Here is a 13,657-nt window from a genome sequence, read left to right as displayed (position 1 = left end):
ACTGAGGAAGACTCCCTTTTGCTGAGCAGTTTCCAGCTTTACAGGGCAGGGAGACTACCTTGGACACTGTGGGATGAGTGGGGGGGGGATGCTTTGCTCCCTCTGCAGTTCTGCACCGCAGCAGCTTTGGGGAAGCCATTGGAGTGGCACAGTGGTAGTTGTGGAGGTGAGCTTGACCAAAATATGAGGACTGTACCTGGGCAGTAAGCTCTGCCAGAGAAGGTGGACCTGGTGGCAGTGTGAAGCTTTTAGTTCTGACTGGCTGCTGTGCATGAAGCAGGAAGGGTGTGCCATAACCATGAAAGATGCATAAGCTTTTCGTGCAGCAGGCTAGGTCTCATGGGATGGTTGGCCTCTTCTTTTCTGTGGTTCTAGAAGGCAAAGCCCCAGGCCTGGCATTGGAGCAGATGCTTTGCTGGGTTCTTGTATTTCAAAACTGACCTCTTCTTTTCCCCAAGGATGGACCCTGGGAAAAGAGATCTTTGGCGAGATGCTGATAAAGTAGCCAGAGATCAAATCAGGGCAGTGAAGAACATGCATTAGGAAAAGGGCAGGAAATCTTCCTTTTTCAAGTTTTTTTTAATGACTGTTTAGAGGCTATTAAAAATATTAAACGAGAAATGATTCATCCTGCTGTTCTCTGTTCAACTGAAGTCTAATTTCTTCCACCTCTTGTAATAATTTTTTAAGTAGGGGTTAAAGAACTCCTGGTAGCCAGAATGAACATTTGCTAATTTGAAGATGACAGGTCCATAATTTTCCTTCCTGATGAAAAATCCCATGCTAACATTTGCATTCCCATTGATTCAGAAGTACAATGTTTTGTTACATTTAAGTCTCCTATAGGATATATGCCTCATCAGAGTTCTCAGCCATCCTGCCTTGACTTGATTTCCTTGGTGTAGCTGCCTGGCAGAATTCAGACATTAATGCATTGCAAAATCATAATTATGCAATCTGGCTATGTGCTGAATAATTTATGAGGTTTTTAAAAATTCAGCAAAAGCAATGGGTATTGTGCATTAGCCATGTGATAACTTAACCTGATTCACGTAACCATTTGGCAGAAAAATACTATCACCTTATCACCAGAGATTAACCAAATTTCTGCACCTGTGGTCAGAGGCTAGCCAAATTTATGCACTTGCTTAGAAATCCTTGGGAGCTGAGAAGTGATAAGATTGACAGGCCAAGAATAGCTTTCCGACTGGTTAAATTAAATTTTAAGTTGGTAAATCATTGGGTTATTTACCAAGTGAAATAATCTCATTTATGTGACTCGCACTTTATTCAGTCTTGGAAGAAATGGTAATTGGAGGCAGTGCTGCCTAGGTTAGCTTTGTTATTCTCCTAATACTGAAAGACTTGGGAACAAGATGATACACAAGTGTGCTAAGATGTAGAAATAGAGGCACCCCGAAAGGATGGGGCCAAAACGTAGAGCTTGAGGGATTTATAATGTCAAAGATTTTAGCAAGTGTGTTCTTTTCCCATTTGAGCCTCTTTTGCCACAACGGTGAGCGATAGAAACGTTATGCGAAATGCTCGTTTTCTGTTTTCTGTTTTCAAAAATCACAGCTGTGAGCCTTTTAGAAACCGAGCTGTGCTGAAAATCAAAACCGTCTGGACCTCCGTGGCTTAGGCTAACTAGTTATTGTAACACCTGTGCTTATGAAGATCCTGTCTGAGCCTGAAAATATGTAGGATACTGAATGTCGAGATGTTTTCCTCCCTCCTGGCCTCAGTGCAGCATTAGCCGTGACCTTTAAAAGTCATTTTTGCTTAAACCCAATTTGATAAGGCCTGAAAAGATGGACTGTTTGATTACTGTAATAGGACTGAAACCAGAAAAGGGAAGTGGGGTGGAAATGTTATTTTGAAGAGCTGTTTAAATCATATCACCTGGCTGTTTTGTTTGGTCATGTTCTTTTTAACTTAGTGAATAACATCGTAGGGCTGTGGTGGTGAACCTTTGGCACTCCAGATGTTATGGACTACAATTCCCATCAGCCCCTGCCAGCTTGGCTAATTGGCCATGCTGGCAGGGGCTGATGGGAATTGTAGTCCATAACATCTGGAGTGCCAAAGGTTCGCCACCACTGTCCTAGGGGTATTGAGTAGCAGTGGCCATGGCTCTTCCATTGGTCAAGGCAATGAGACTATGGCTTGTAGGGGTCTATTCCTCCTCCCTTCATTTTATATAGTCAGTTTCTGTTCTTTTTGAGAGTCCCAACAAGGCTGGCTGTGACCTGGATGCCCCTGGCTAACCCCATCTAATCAGATCTTGGAAGTAAGCAGTGTTTTGGCCCAGGCTAGTATTTCGATGAGCAACCATCAAGGAATATCAGTGTTGCTATGCAGATGAAGGCAAAGGCAAACCAGCTCTATTAGTCTCTTCCCCCACAAACCCCATAAGGGTCACCATAAATCAGCTGTGACTTGATGGTACTTTACACACACACAAGGAGGCTGAATGGGTTTTCTCCAATTTGTAACATAGTGGAAATGGAGCACTGTTCTTGGGGCAGGAGGCGGGGAGCATTAATAGCTAGGTTAAGCATTTGTAAACACTGGATTTCTCATGGCCTTCCATAGTTTGATCTGAAGCCATATCCTGTTGCTAATGCATCATCTACAGTGTTGTTAATGGTACTCTGTGTGAGAGACTCATTAGCATTTCTAAAAAACTAAGGTTTAACTAAATGCTTTCAAAAATGTCTGTGCAAACTGGGTGGATATGCTGATGGATTTGTTCTAAGTTTTAGAGTATACTCTTTAGCAGTTTGTGATTTTTGTCATGTTGTTGTCTGATGCCTTTGACTCAACATGAGTTCAGCAGAAAACCTGATTTTTATATTTGGGGAATCTATAAATTGAATACCTGATAATTCTGTCTAAGACTTCTTTGAGCTGTGACCTGTCCTGGCTTGTATGCACTGACAGGACTTCTGCTACATTTCAGAAATGAGGCTACAGTTCCTGGCCTGGTAACCTTGAAACCCAAGACTGTACAAATATTTTTGTCTCTGCCTTCAGCAAAGACTCCAACCAGTCCAGGGACTGAGTGGGAGACATAAACCACAATATAATCCTTGAGGAATCTTCTCTTCATTCTATTCTAGGGCTTTTCCTATGGTCCTGTGAATTTATGACAAATCCTTTAATTGCAGGGGGGGGGAGGAGAGAGACAATCTAAATGCCCATCTCACAAAGGCCATGATAAAAAGCGGTCAGGATGATCCTGGGAGAATGATCCTTCAGTCAGTTGCAAAAGCTTAAGGGGAAGGTCAAGAATGGAAATAGGAATGCCAGTCTCCTAATGGGACCTCAGAATCCTCCAGAATTGCTTCTCATCTCCAGACTAGAGATCAGGTCCTCTGGGGAAAATGGATGCACCGGAGGATGGACTCTATGGTGTTGTACAACTACTGAGCTCCCTTCCTTCCTCAGACTCTGTCCCCAAATCTCCAGGAGTTTCCCAGCCTGGATCTGGCAACCCTACCCCCCATGCCCCAGCAGTGGCTGGGGGGTGGGCGGCCTTAGCAGCTCTAAATGGAAATTAAATATTTTCTGATTTGGGAGGAGGTAGTGCCATTCTACTCTTGTCTCTCAGGTCCTAAGAAAACTCATGTTGTGGTTTCCGCCCACCTCTCCCACTTGATCTGACATTTTTGGTGGTTCCTTCTGAAGCTACTTATCCTTTTTCCTCCTCCTCCGGTGCCATTTGAGAAACAGTGGGGAGGGGTCAAATTAATCAAAAGTGTTTATCCTCAAAGAACCAACACTTACACAAGAGTCACAGAAGGAAAATCTACTCTCTAACTATTTGCAGTTGAGTGTTGGATCCATAGAATATGGTGGGGCTGTAGCCTTTTGTGGTAGGAGGCTTCAGTATGGTCCTGTATGAAACAGGATTATTCCTATGGTCTTTGGAGTCCCAACAAATAAGTTCTTGAGCTGTTTCAGAGCCCCAGCCAGGTTCTTAGGATCCCAAAGGAAGGTGTAATTGGATTACACTGCTAAACTAGCTAAGAAAAAAATTATTTATTTATTTATTGGGCTTATAGACCGCCCTCCCCTGAGGGGTTCAGGGTACCTGGGAGTGATGAAAATACTAGATCTCAAATGAATGACACTCTGCTTCAGAGCAGTGGCTGGCGAGATATCTCTTGCAGTTTTTGACTGTGTCATCTGGAAGCCTTCTGAAGGAGGAGTGGCAGCGGTGCCATCCCTGGCCCCCCCATGAGATCTGAATTGGGCTGTGAGTCTAGTTGGGTGTGGAGTATATCTTACTAATTAATTCAAAGAATGGCTAATGTTTAACTTGGGTAGGAGTAAATGGGAAAATGCTAGAACAGTGATGGCGAACCTTTTCGAGACCAAGTGCCCAAACTGCAACCCAAAACCCACTTATTTATCTCAAAGTGCCAACACGGCAATTTAACCTGAATACTGAGGTTTTACTTTAGGGAAAACGTTTGGCTCTGAGGCATGCATTACTCAGGAGTAAGCTTGGTGGTAGTCAGTGGCTTTGCTTTGAAGCAACCATGCAACACTTCAAACGGGTGAATCCCAACCCTAGGAGGGTTTACTCAGAAGCAAGCCCCCCACATGACAAACTCTGTGCGTGCGTGCCCACAGAGAGGGCTCTGTGTGCCACCTCTGGCACCCATGCCATAGGTTCGCCACCACTGTGCTAGAAGAACGGATCCCCAAAGGAAGTAGACCCTTCCGATCATGCCTACCTTGTATGTGAGGCATCTAGATCCTCTCTGCAATTATAGACCCTGTCCAGTTCAGCAGAAGGTGTCCTCCTTCCTTCCAGATACTATGGGGATTGAGGCTGGAGATGCTCAAAGGAGCTGCCACAGCTACTCCCTGCCACTGTGCTGGGATCCATCACCAATCAGCTTGAATTGCAAGAAGAATCCATGTTTGAGCCCTGTCTGGAAAGCATATTTTGGATTCTCTAGTAATCTGCTGAGTGTGTGGCTGGAACCTGCCAGGTGTGCTGATAAAGGTAGAACCCTCCTTGATATGTTTGGCTATAGACTCCCCTTGCTTTGGGGCCTCTGACTCACACTAGCAAAGACGTCAGCAGTCGTACAATGTGAGTGTGCTGCCGCTGTGGTCTGTTCTGAGTCACTGACTTGGCAGCTGTATTGTTCCTTGTGGATGTGCCTGATAGGAGGCAAGGCCAATTATTTCCATGTCCTGCCTCCCTTCAGTTTTCATTCCAGAAGGCTAGGGATGAACAGAAGCAAGGAGAGACTTTTAAAACTTGCCTCCCAACTTTGCCAATTTTCCCCTGTTCTCAGCAGCTAAAAGTAGGAATGGTATATGTGTATAATCCCACACAAACACCCAGAGCCCACAAGCACACTGCTGCCTTCTCTTGGAATTGCTACACTAAGATCGTTCTTCTTTTGTGAAGCACAATGTCTTTTCTGTTGGAACAGGTCTTTTATCAAAAGCCTTGAGAGAGAAACTTTTGTTTAGATTAGATCCTTGTGCCCTTTCCAAGTGGGACATAAAGCAGCTTAGGGTACCATCTCCCTCTTCCATTTTATCCTCCCATCAATGAGAGGGAATCGCTACAAAAGGCCTCCCAGTGAACTTCCATGGCAGGTGAGATTCAAACCTGGCACTGTTGGTAGAGGGGTAAGCTGCTGCTATTGCACTAACTTCATTTGTACCACCTCTCAACATTCCCACTGGGTGTTTCAGTAACCGAGAACAAACAGAATTTGATTTAGAGGGAAGGCAGCAGAACAAGCAGCCACTAATACACATGCTATGTGGCTTTCAGTAAAGTGGAGGATGGATGCTCTTAGAAAAGATTGTCAGCGCCAAGCTACCTGGTTGATAGGGATGTAGACTTGCAGTTGTTGGCATTGTGGTATCTGAATTAATATTATACTGAATAGGTGGTGCCTGGGACCATATGGGCAACCTTCCAGGTCCTTAAGATATGTGTGTACCAAGTTCATCTTCACTGTGGAACTGTGATTCTCCACATCTTGCATGCTGCAACATATGATTATTGCAGCCTGTGGATTCCAGTCAGCTGGGCTTAGAGTGTAGGGTGTAAAAGAGAACTATGAACTTATGGATGAGAAGGCAATGGCTCTGTCTTGCTGAAACCATTCTTTCTGAAGGTATGTGTGTTCAGACAGCTCAGTCATAGTGAGAGCAGATGGGTCTGTGCAGCTGTTCCAACGGGGCTGAAGTTTGGAAGGTTGGCAATAGCCCATTCAGTTGTCATCATTAAATTTTGTTGGAAAGAGTTGGAATCTCGGGAGGGATCAAACAAGGTCCAAATATGGCTGTTATAATTTGGGTAGGGAAGGTACAAATTGCAGCTTTCTTCCATTCAGTCACCCCACCTGGCCAATCCACTTTGAAGCATCTCTGAACTGATTTGTTCTTTATTTAGGTGACATGTTATCTCTTGCTTGGCTACAGTGAATGCTGTGAAGTGTGAAGGGGAAATATGTGACGACAGATAGGTGGTAGATACACACCAGGAAACTGCAACTCATGGATGCTAGGCGGTTACACATCTGCCACGTGCCTTTCAGCCTTCAGAGGGATGAGTTTCCTGTTCATATTTGGAAGAAAGCGGCAAACATTTGGCAGCTGCTACATGAAATATTAATCAAGTGTTAGGGAGCTTTCTCTCTTTTCCCCCTTCCTTGCACTTTTCCATTGTGTCACTACAAACAGGTGCTGGTAAATAGTTTGATAATGGAGGGAGAGAAATACTGACAGATCAGCAAAGGTGGAAAAGGTGCTGCAGAAACTGCCCTACTGCTGGCTTTCCCTTGCAAACATGTCTCTCTGCACACCAGTGTGTGTGCATTCTGTCTACCCCAAAGAAAATGTGTTTTGTAATGAAGACAAACTGAGGCTATCTTACTTTGGTCACATTAAAGAAGGCTCACCAGAAAAGGCAATAATGTTGGGAAAAGTTGGAAGGCAGAGCCAGCATGAGTTGGATTTTGCCCTCAAAACCTGAATAAGGCTGTTAATGATAAGATGTTTTACAGATCATTAATTCATAGGGCTCCTGTAAGTCAGAAGCAACTTGACAACACCTGATGCACAAACAGTAAGGGCAAATGAGTGCTACATGTTATTCTGTTTCTGTAATCTTGTCTGGGCAAACTATTTCAGTCATTGCCTGGGTCTTCCTCCCTCCACACACCACAAAGTCTTTCAATGATTTTTTTTTTTTGGTCGCTGATTTAAAAACCTTGTGTCTGCACCAGCAATGGAATGCATAAGCTTCCTAATGAAAATATTACTAGGAACTACAGAGATGAAATTGATGAGACTAATTGCTTTGTTTACAAGGCAATTGCTTTGAGCAGGAGCAGAAGAAAGGTTAACGTAGATAACATGATTGTGTTCTGAGAGTGCATCAAAATCAAAATCTTGTTGAAGGGCACAATGAACTGGAGAAATGTCTTCTCCCACACTAATGAGAGAGATGTTGGACATTCAAGCTGGAGAAAGCATAACTTAGAAAATGTCCACCCATTTAGTTAATATACCTTACCACCATTTCCAAGTAAGAATTCAAGCACTTTAAAATGTGGCTGTGATTTCAACTGTTGATAAGCAAAATTCTGTGTCCAGTGAAACACATACCCAAAGTGGAGCCACAGCACGAAATAACTAGTATTGTTTCTCCCCCTCTGCACATGTGCACATGCGCACATAGTCAATTCCTCATGTTGTTCTTGCTTACCCACATAGATCTTTAGATGGAAATCACGTGCAGATACTTTATCCTGCATACAACCTACTGTTTCTTTCTTGCGGAGATTAGATAGAAAAATTTACCCAGTGATATGGGGTTTAATATGTGGGCTTACCACTAAACATTGATTAAAAATTGTCAAAAGAGCGAGGCCATTTTAAATTATTGCTTTAACTCAAAAATTCAATCTGTTATTTAGATATACATCCTAAATGGTATCTGACAAAGTAAGCTTTGACTCACAAAGTTATATCCTGGAATTTTGTTGGTTTTTAGGGTGTTACTAACTCAAATTTTGTTCTTCTAGCTCAGAACATGGCTATTCACCTGAAACTTCCTAAATAAAAGTGCATCTTTTTTTGTATTGTCAAAGGCTTTCACGGCCGAATTCAACTGGTGGGTTTTCTGGGCTGTGTGGCCGTAGTCTGGTAGATCTTGTTCCTAACGTTTTGCCTGCATCTGTGACTGGCATCTTCAGAGTTGTATCACAGAGAGAAGTCTGTTATACACTGTGTCTAGTGAGAAGGGAATGTTTAGTGGGGTATATATTGTCCATGTCCCTGGGTAGGGAACCAATCAGTAAGTTGAAGGTTTCATGGCCAGATTCAGCTGGTTGTGGAGGGTTTTCCAGGTTGTGTGGCTGTGGTTTGGTGGATCTTATTCCTAACATTTCACCTGCATCTGTGGCTGGCATCTTCAGAGGTGTATCACAGAGGGATAGTGTAACTGACTTAACTCTGTGATACACCTCTGAAGATGCCAGCCACAGATGCAAGCGAAACATTAGGAACAAGATCCACCAAACCACGGCCACACAGCCCGGAAAACCCACCACAACCAATCAGTAAGTGTTTGGGTGGAATTTGCTATGCAAAGGTGTGATTGAATGTATTGTAGTGCTGACATTTGTAGTCGCATTTGCATTCCCTGCAGCAGCAGCAGTATTGGTGAATACAAATCCTGTGTCTGGGTGGAGTCCATTGTCTTAGCATGCCCTTGGCCTTAGGACAAGATCTACCAGTCCATGGCCACACAGCCTGGAAAACCCACCACAACCAGTAGCATCTTTTTTTTTGTTACCACATCTATACAATCATATTGCCTTAGCATGTAATGGAACCTTTATATTTCAAGTATATCACAGTGCAATTGTAATTGCTGTTACACCCTTCTAAGTCCATTAATGCAATTGTGAAATATTTAACCTTTACTGTGTTATAAAATTATATAGAATGAGTAACTTTTTAAAATGTGATTTAATGCTCATGACATCAAATGGGATCATCTTGCAGCCCTGATGGACAGATACTTTGGATTTGTGTTAGAAGGAGATTCTTCCCTGTGTTCCTTTTGGGGTTCATCTGCTTTCAATCTCTCTTCATATAACAATTTCACAATACCCCACAATATCTTTACTGGAAGGACAGGTAAATGGATGATTTCCGTGAAAGAGACAGTAAATGTCTAAATTATTTAATTCAAAATGCTTATAATACCAAGCCAGTTTCAGATAGTTACTAAGCACCAAATGGGAATTCAAAGTCATCAAGATATGTCAGTAGATGACTCTTGGGGTGACTTGCCAGTCCCAGCCCCCTTTATCAAGCCACAATAGAAGAACATGAGCTTGAGCAGATCTGTCTGCAGGCTGGCAAAGATGTTTTCCCTTCATTTATTGCATACATGGACCAATAATACTTTGTAAACCATAATGGTCATAACTTACATTTTAAAAGATTATGGTCAGATTTAATTTGAAACCACATTATTTTTAAAATACATATACAATAGCAGAAACCTAAATAAAATTTTAAAATCCAATTAATTTTTTTTAAATTGGAGATTACCCAGCTTCTCCTACTTAGCCATATCCTGTGGTAAATTCCCTTTCTCTTATAGTCTGTTTAGAACATAAAAATTGAGACTGTACCAATTGTACCAATTTTTGAGCTCTCATATTCTGCATGCTCCAAATGATTTGTTCTCAACCACAGGTGCTGTGAATGCTGATCGTTGTAACTGACTTACACTTTTAAAAATTGGCATTTAATTAATGAACCAATGTCCAGTTTCTTGACTCCAAAATCAATTTTGTTGAATATTTCGAAGTAAGAAAAGTAAGTCCTGCGGGTAGAGCATGTATAATGTAAATCTGACCTTGAGAAAAAGCAAATCAGCAGGACAGAGAGCATTCTGTGATGCCTGGGGTGTTAGTTCCCCCATGTCCAATTACAGTTTGAGCTAGGAGACCTCATCCAGCTTCCATTTCTTAACAAAATCTGTCCTTTGCTCCCCCTTCTGCTAATGACTCCCTTTTTTTCAAATGCTAATGATGGCCGCTAATCTGTTTCAGCACCATGGTCAGCTCTAACAGTAGGATGATGTCTGGTGTTTATACTAAACAATAGGCCAGGGGTAGGCATGAGTGCTAAATGAACTTCGGTGTGTAACTGCAAAGATATTGATGTGCCAGCATCAGGTATCGTGTAGGTTAGATGTGAGTTGTTCTGGTCTCAGAGGCAATTCTGTTTGAAGGTACTGGATGGCAGTAAGTGGTAGAGGTGACAGTTTCTTCTTTTCAGAGAGATGGTAGTTTGCAGGGACCTGCTCTCTTTTCAGACTAACTGAGCAACCACACTCTATGCCTTGGTGGTACAGCACCCACTGTAGGGTGGATAGCTGCTGGCACTTACTTGGGGAAGGGATGGATGGTGTAAAATCAGGCCTAGAATTGTGCTGCAGCCTGGCCTGGCTCAAATACATCCCTGCTTTGAAAGGGAAGCAGGGGGGCTGCTGTACTAGGCAAAATAGTTTGGTATGCTGTCATTGACCTCATGTGCCCGGGCTTGCCTACACTAACATCACTGCTGAATTGATCAGTGCTGACACTATATCTTCCAGATTGTATCCAGGTGGCATGTGGCTTCCTGCCATACTTACCATTCAGTGATCTGTGTGCACCTGTAGTCAGGATCTGTCTTCCATATTCCTATTATATCTGTAATTACATCTCTTCTTGCTATCCAATGTATGCCTTAAGATACTGGGCAGAGTATAATAGTGAATTTGCTCTTGCCATGAGATTTCTGAAGAAATTCTGTGCTCTGTACAAAATAGACTTTGACAACTGATAGGAGGTTTTAGTTAGTTCAGATTTTTTCCCATCCTGTTGAGGTTGGCTTTTTCCAAGCACATCTATTCTTTAACATGTCCCCAGCTTACCTGTACCTCTCCATTCTTAATTCAAGTTCCTGAAGGTGACCCATATAAACCACTTCATGACTTGACCCAACACACCAAAGTGACCATCTCCTTTTGATGTTGATATCTACAGAGCCTTAATGACCACAACTATGTCTAAAGTCGACAGAATAAATACAGATGTAGCAGCATTTTCTGGGATAGTCCCACGTGAAACCTCTTTCTGGGCTGGCTTAAATTGGGGGCTAAGAAGGTTCAGTGTAGAATTTTTGTAAAACAATTAGAGTTGGGTGAACTGGAAATAAGGGTGACCTACTATGTCAGTGGTGGCAAACCTATGGCACAGGTGCCAGAGGTGGCACTCAGAGCCCTCTCTGTGGGCACATGCAGAGTCCCCCCCCCCCATCTAGGCTGGCCTGGGCCACTGGGCTCGATTATTAGCATTAAACCTAAGACCTAGTTTTGGGGAAGCAGTAGGTTAAGTGCTGTTAAACCTCACTGATTTTCATGCGAAGAACTAAAACACGATCCTTTACCTGGGAGTAAGCTCGGTTGCTGGCAATGGGGCTTGCTTCTGAGTAAACCCCCTAGGGTCATGAGTCACCCGTTGGAAGAGTTGCATGGTTGCTTCAAAGCAAACCACCGACTACTACCAAGCTTACTCTCGAGTAACGCACGCCTCGGAGCCAACCGCCTTTCTAAACTAAAACCTCAGTATTCAGGTTAAATTGCCGTTTTGGCACTTTGCAATAAATAAGTGGGTTTTGGGTTGCAATTTGGGCACTTAGTCATGAAAAGGTTCACCACCACTGTACTATGTCCTCTTGGCCTGGGCTGTTGAGGGTCAGAGTCCATGGGACTTAATGTGCATTGTCTCTACTAGAGGTAGGGGTTGTTCCTCTATTGTGCCATGCACTCATTCTGCCAGCCCATTGTCACTTTAAATTATTCTTCCTAAACCATCAGCTCCCATGTTACATTGGAGTGCCTTTAGAGTAAACCCCTGTATTTCATTCAGATATCTTGATAAGCATTACTTCTGTTTCTAAATGCTCCAGGGCAGTTGTTACAGTAGATGAAACAAGCCCTTTACACATTATCATTGTCCTTTGACACCACTTGGAAACAATTAAACACAAGGCCCGTGTGTGGTACATAGCATCTCCTTAATAGCCGCTGGTTAGTTCTGAGCAACAGCAGAGTAGAGTTGCTATTAAAGCCCTGGCATGTGGGCAAAACCCCTTCTCTCCTTCCGCTGACCGGAGAGTTGGCAGTTTGAATGGAGATTCTGCCAACTTCAGCAGTTTGCTGTTATCCTTTCAACCTTTATCCTTAAGCTGTGAGATTGGGTGCCAGTGCACCAGCTTGTAAGACTGCCCCATCAAGCATTTAACTGTGCACTTAAATCCAATTGATTTCAGTGAGACATAAATGCCCTTAATGTTGTCTTGATTGCAGCCGCTATCTATCAACTGCCAAGCCAACTTGCACTTCATCTGATTTCTGTTCTTATAATCAAGGAACTTAAAAAAAAATCTGTTTGCTGAACCTGATTTGGAAATGCTTGAATCCTGGCTTAATGAAACACAGTTTGCCTTGTAATAGTGCTTCAATTTCTGCCTCCATCTAGGTATTGGGCCTCTTTTTGTATTTCAGTATCTCATTAATGTCTGCTGATAAATGCAGTGCCAGTGCCTCCTTTAAAGAAATCTATAAATCCCAGATCTATCCAGACTTGGAGATTTGCCATTCTCAGCGATTTAAATATTTAAATTACCTCTTCCATTTTGTTGTTCCTGTATGTCCAAGAGCTGCTTTTAAAGGAAATAAGACTTTCTGTAAAATGCTTATGATTTTATATTATAACGAGTGTGAGTTGGGGGATGGTAGTGGTGTCTTCTAACTGTATTAATTACTATGTTGTGGCAACAGGGGTGGTTGCTCTAGATTGGGGTGGCCAACCTATGGCACTCCAAATGTTCATGGACTGCAATTCTCAATAGTTCCTGCCAGCATGGTAATCGGTCATGCTGGCAGGGGCTGATGGGAATTGTAGTCCATGAATATCTGGAGTGCCATAGGTTGGCCACCCCTGCTCTAGATCAATCTGGACAACCCTGACATCAAAAATCATTTTAGATGTATATTTTACCTAGCATATTGCAGTCAGGATTTCTTTTTTAAGATTTCTCATAATTAAATAAATGTTAAGTCATAGTCACATTTTTGTATCAACTCCTATTTCACAATAGTATCTATGGTGACAATTCTTGCCCGGGTAGTGTTAAAGGTAGTAACTAAAATGTGAATCCATAGCCAACATTTCACAAATGACTTGTGACACTTTAATCCAAGATGTTTGTACAGGAGGACATTCCTACCGCACTTGTAAGACTTTGGCACTGTCAGTGTAATAATTTTAATTTAGTGGCATGTGTCCTAATACCTTTCTCAATCAAGTTTAAATCCCTTTTCAAGCCTAAGGCACCTTACTTCAGCAGAAGAGCTACTCAAGTTGCAAGAAGGTTCCAAGGCTGGAAGAAAACTGATTAGAGGGATATTGATGCATGTTAGCGTACATTCTCAGTCCTGCCTTGCCAAAAGCATTGTCTCAACAACCACAGGTGGATTTTCAGCTTCTGCTGTAGAGATAGTGCTCAGTTTGACTGCATCTATTATACTATGCTGGCT

The 13,657-nt window shown here is 42.7% G+C and overlaps 1 protein-coding gene across 1 annotated transcript in view; it reads left to right on the top strand.

The window, feature by feature from the left end:
- The window catches only part of PTPRN (protein tyrosine phosphatase receptor type N), a 39,060-nt gene that overhangs the window by 1,866 nt on the left and 23,537 nt on the right, over positions 1-13,657 (top strand). The gene's annotated exons all lie outside the window — the stretch shown is intronic.

The sequence above is a fragment of the Sphaerodactylus townsendi genome, linkage group LG02 (assembly GCF_021028975.2).
Source record: "Sphaerodactylus townsendi isolate TG3544 linkage group LG02, MPM_Stown_v2.3, whole genome shotgun sequence".
Lineage (NCBI taxonomy): Eukaryota > Metazoa > Chordata > Lepidosauria > Squamata > Sphaerodactylidae > Sphaerodactylus > Sphaerodactylus townsendi.
This window is presented reverse-complemented; position numbering and strand designations above follow the sequence as displayed.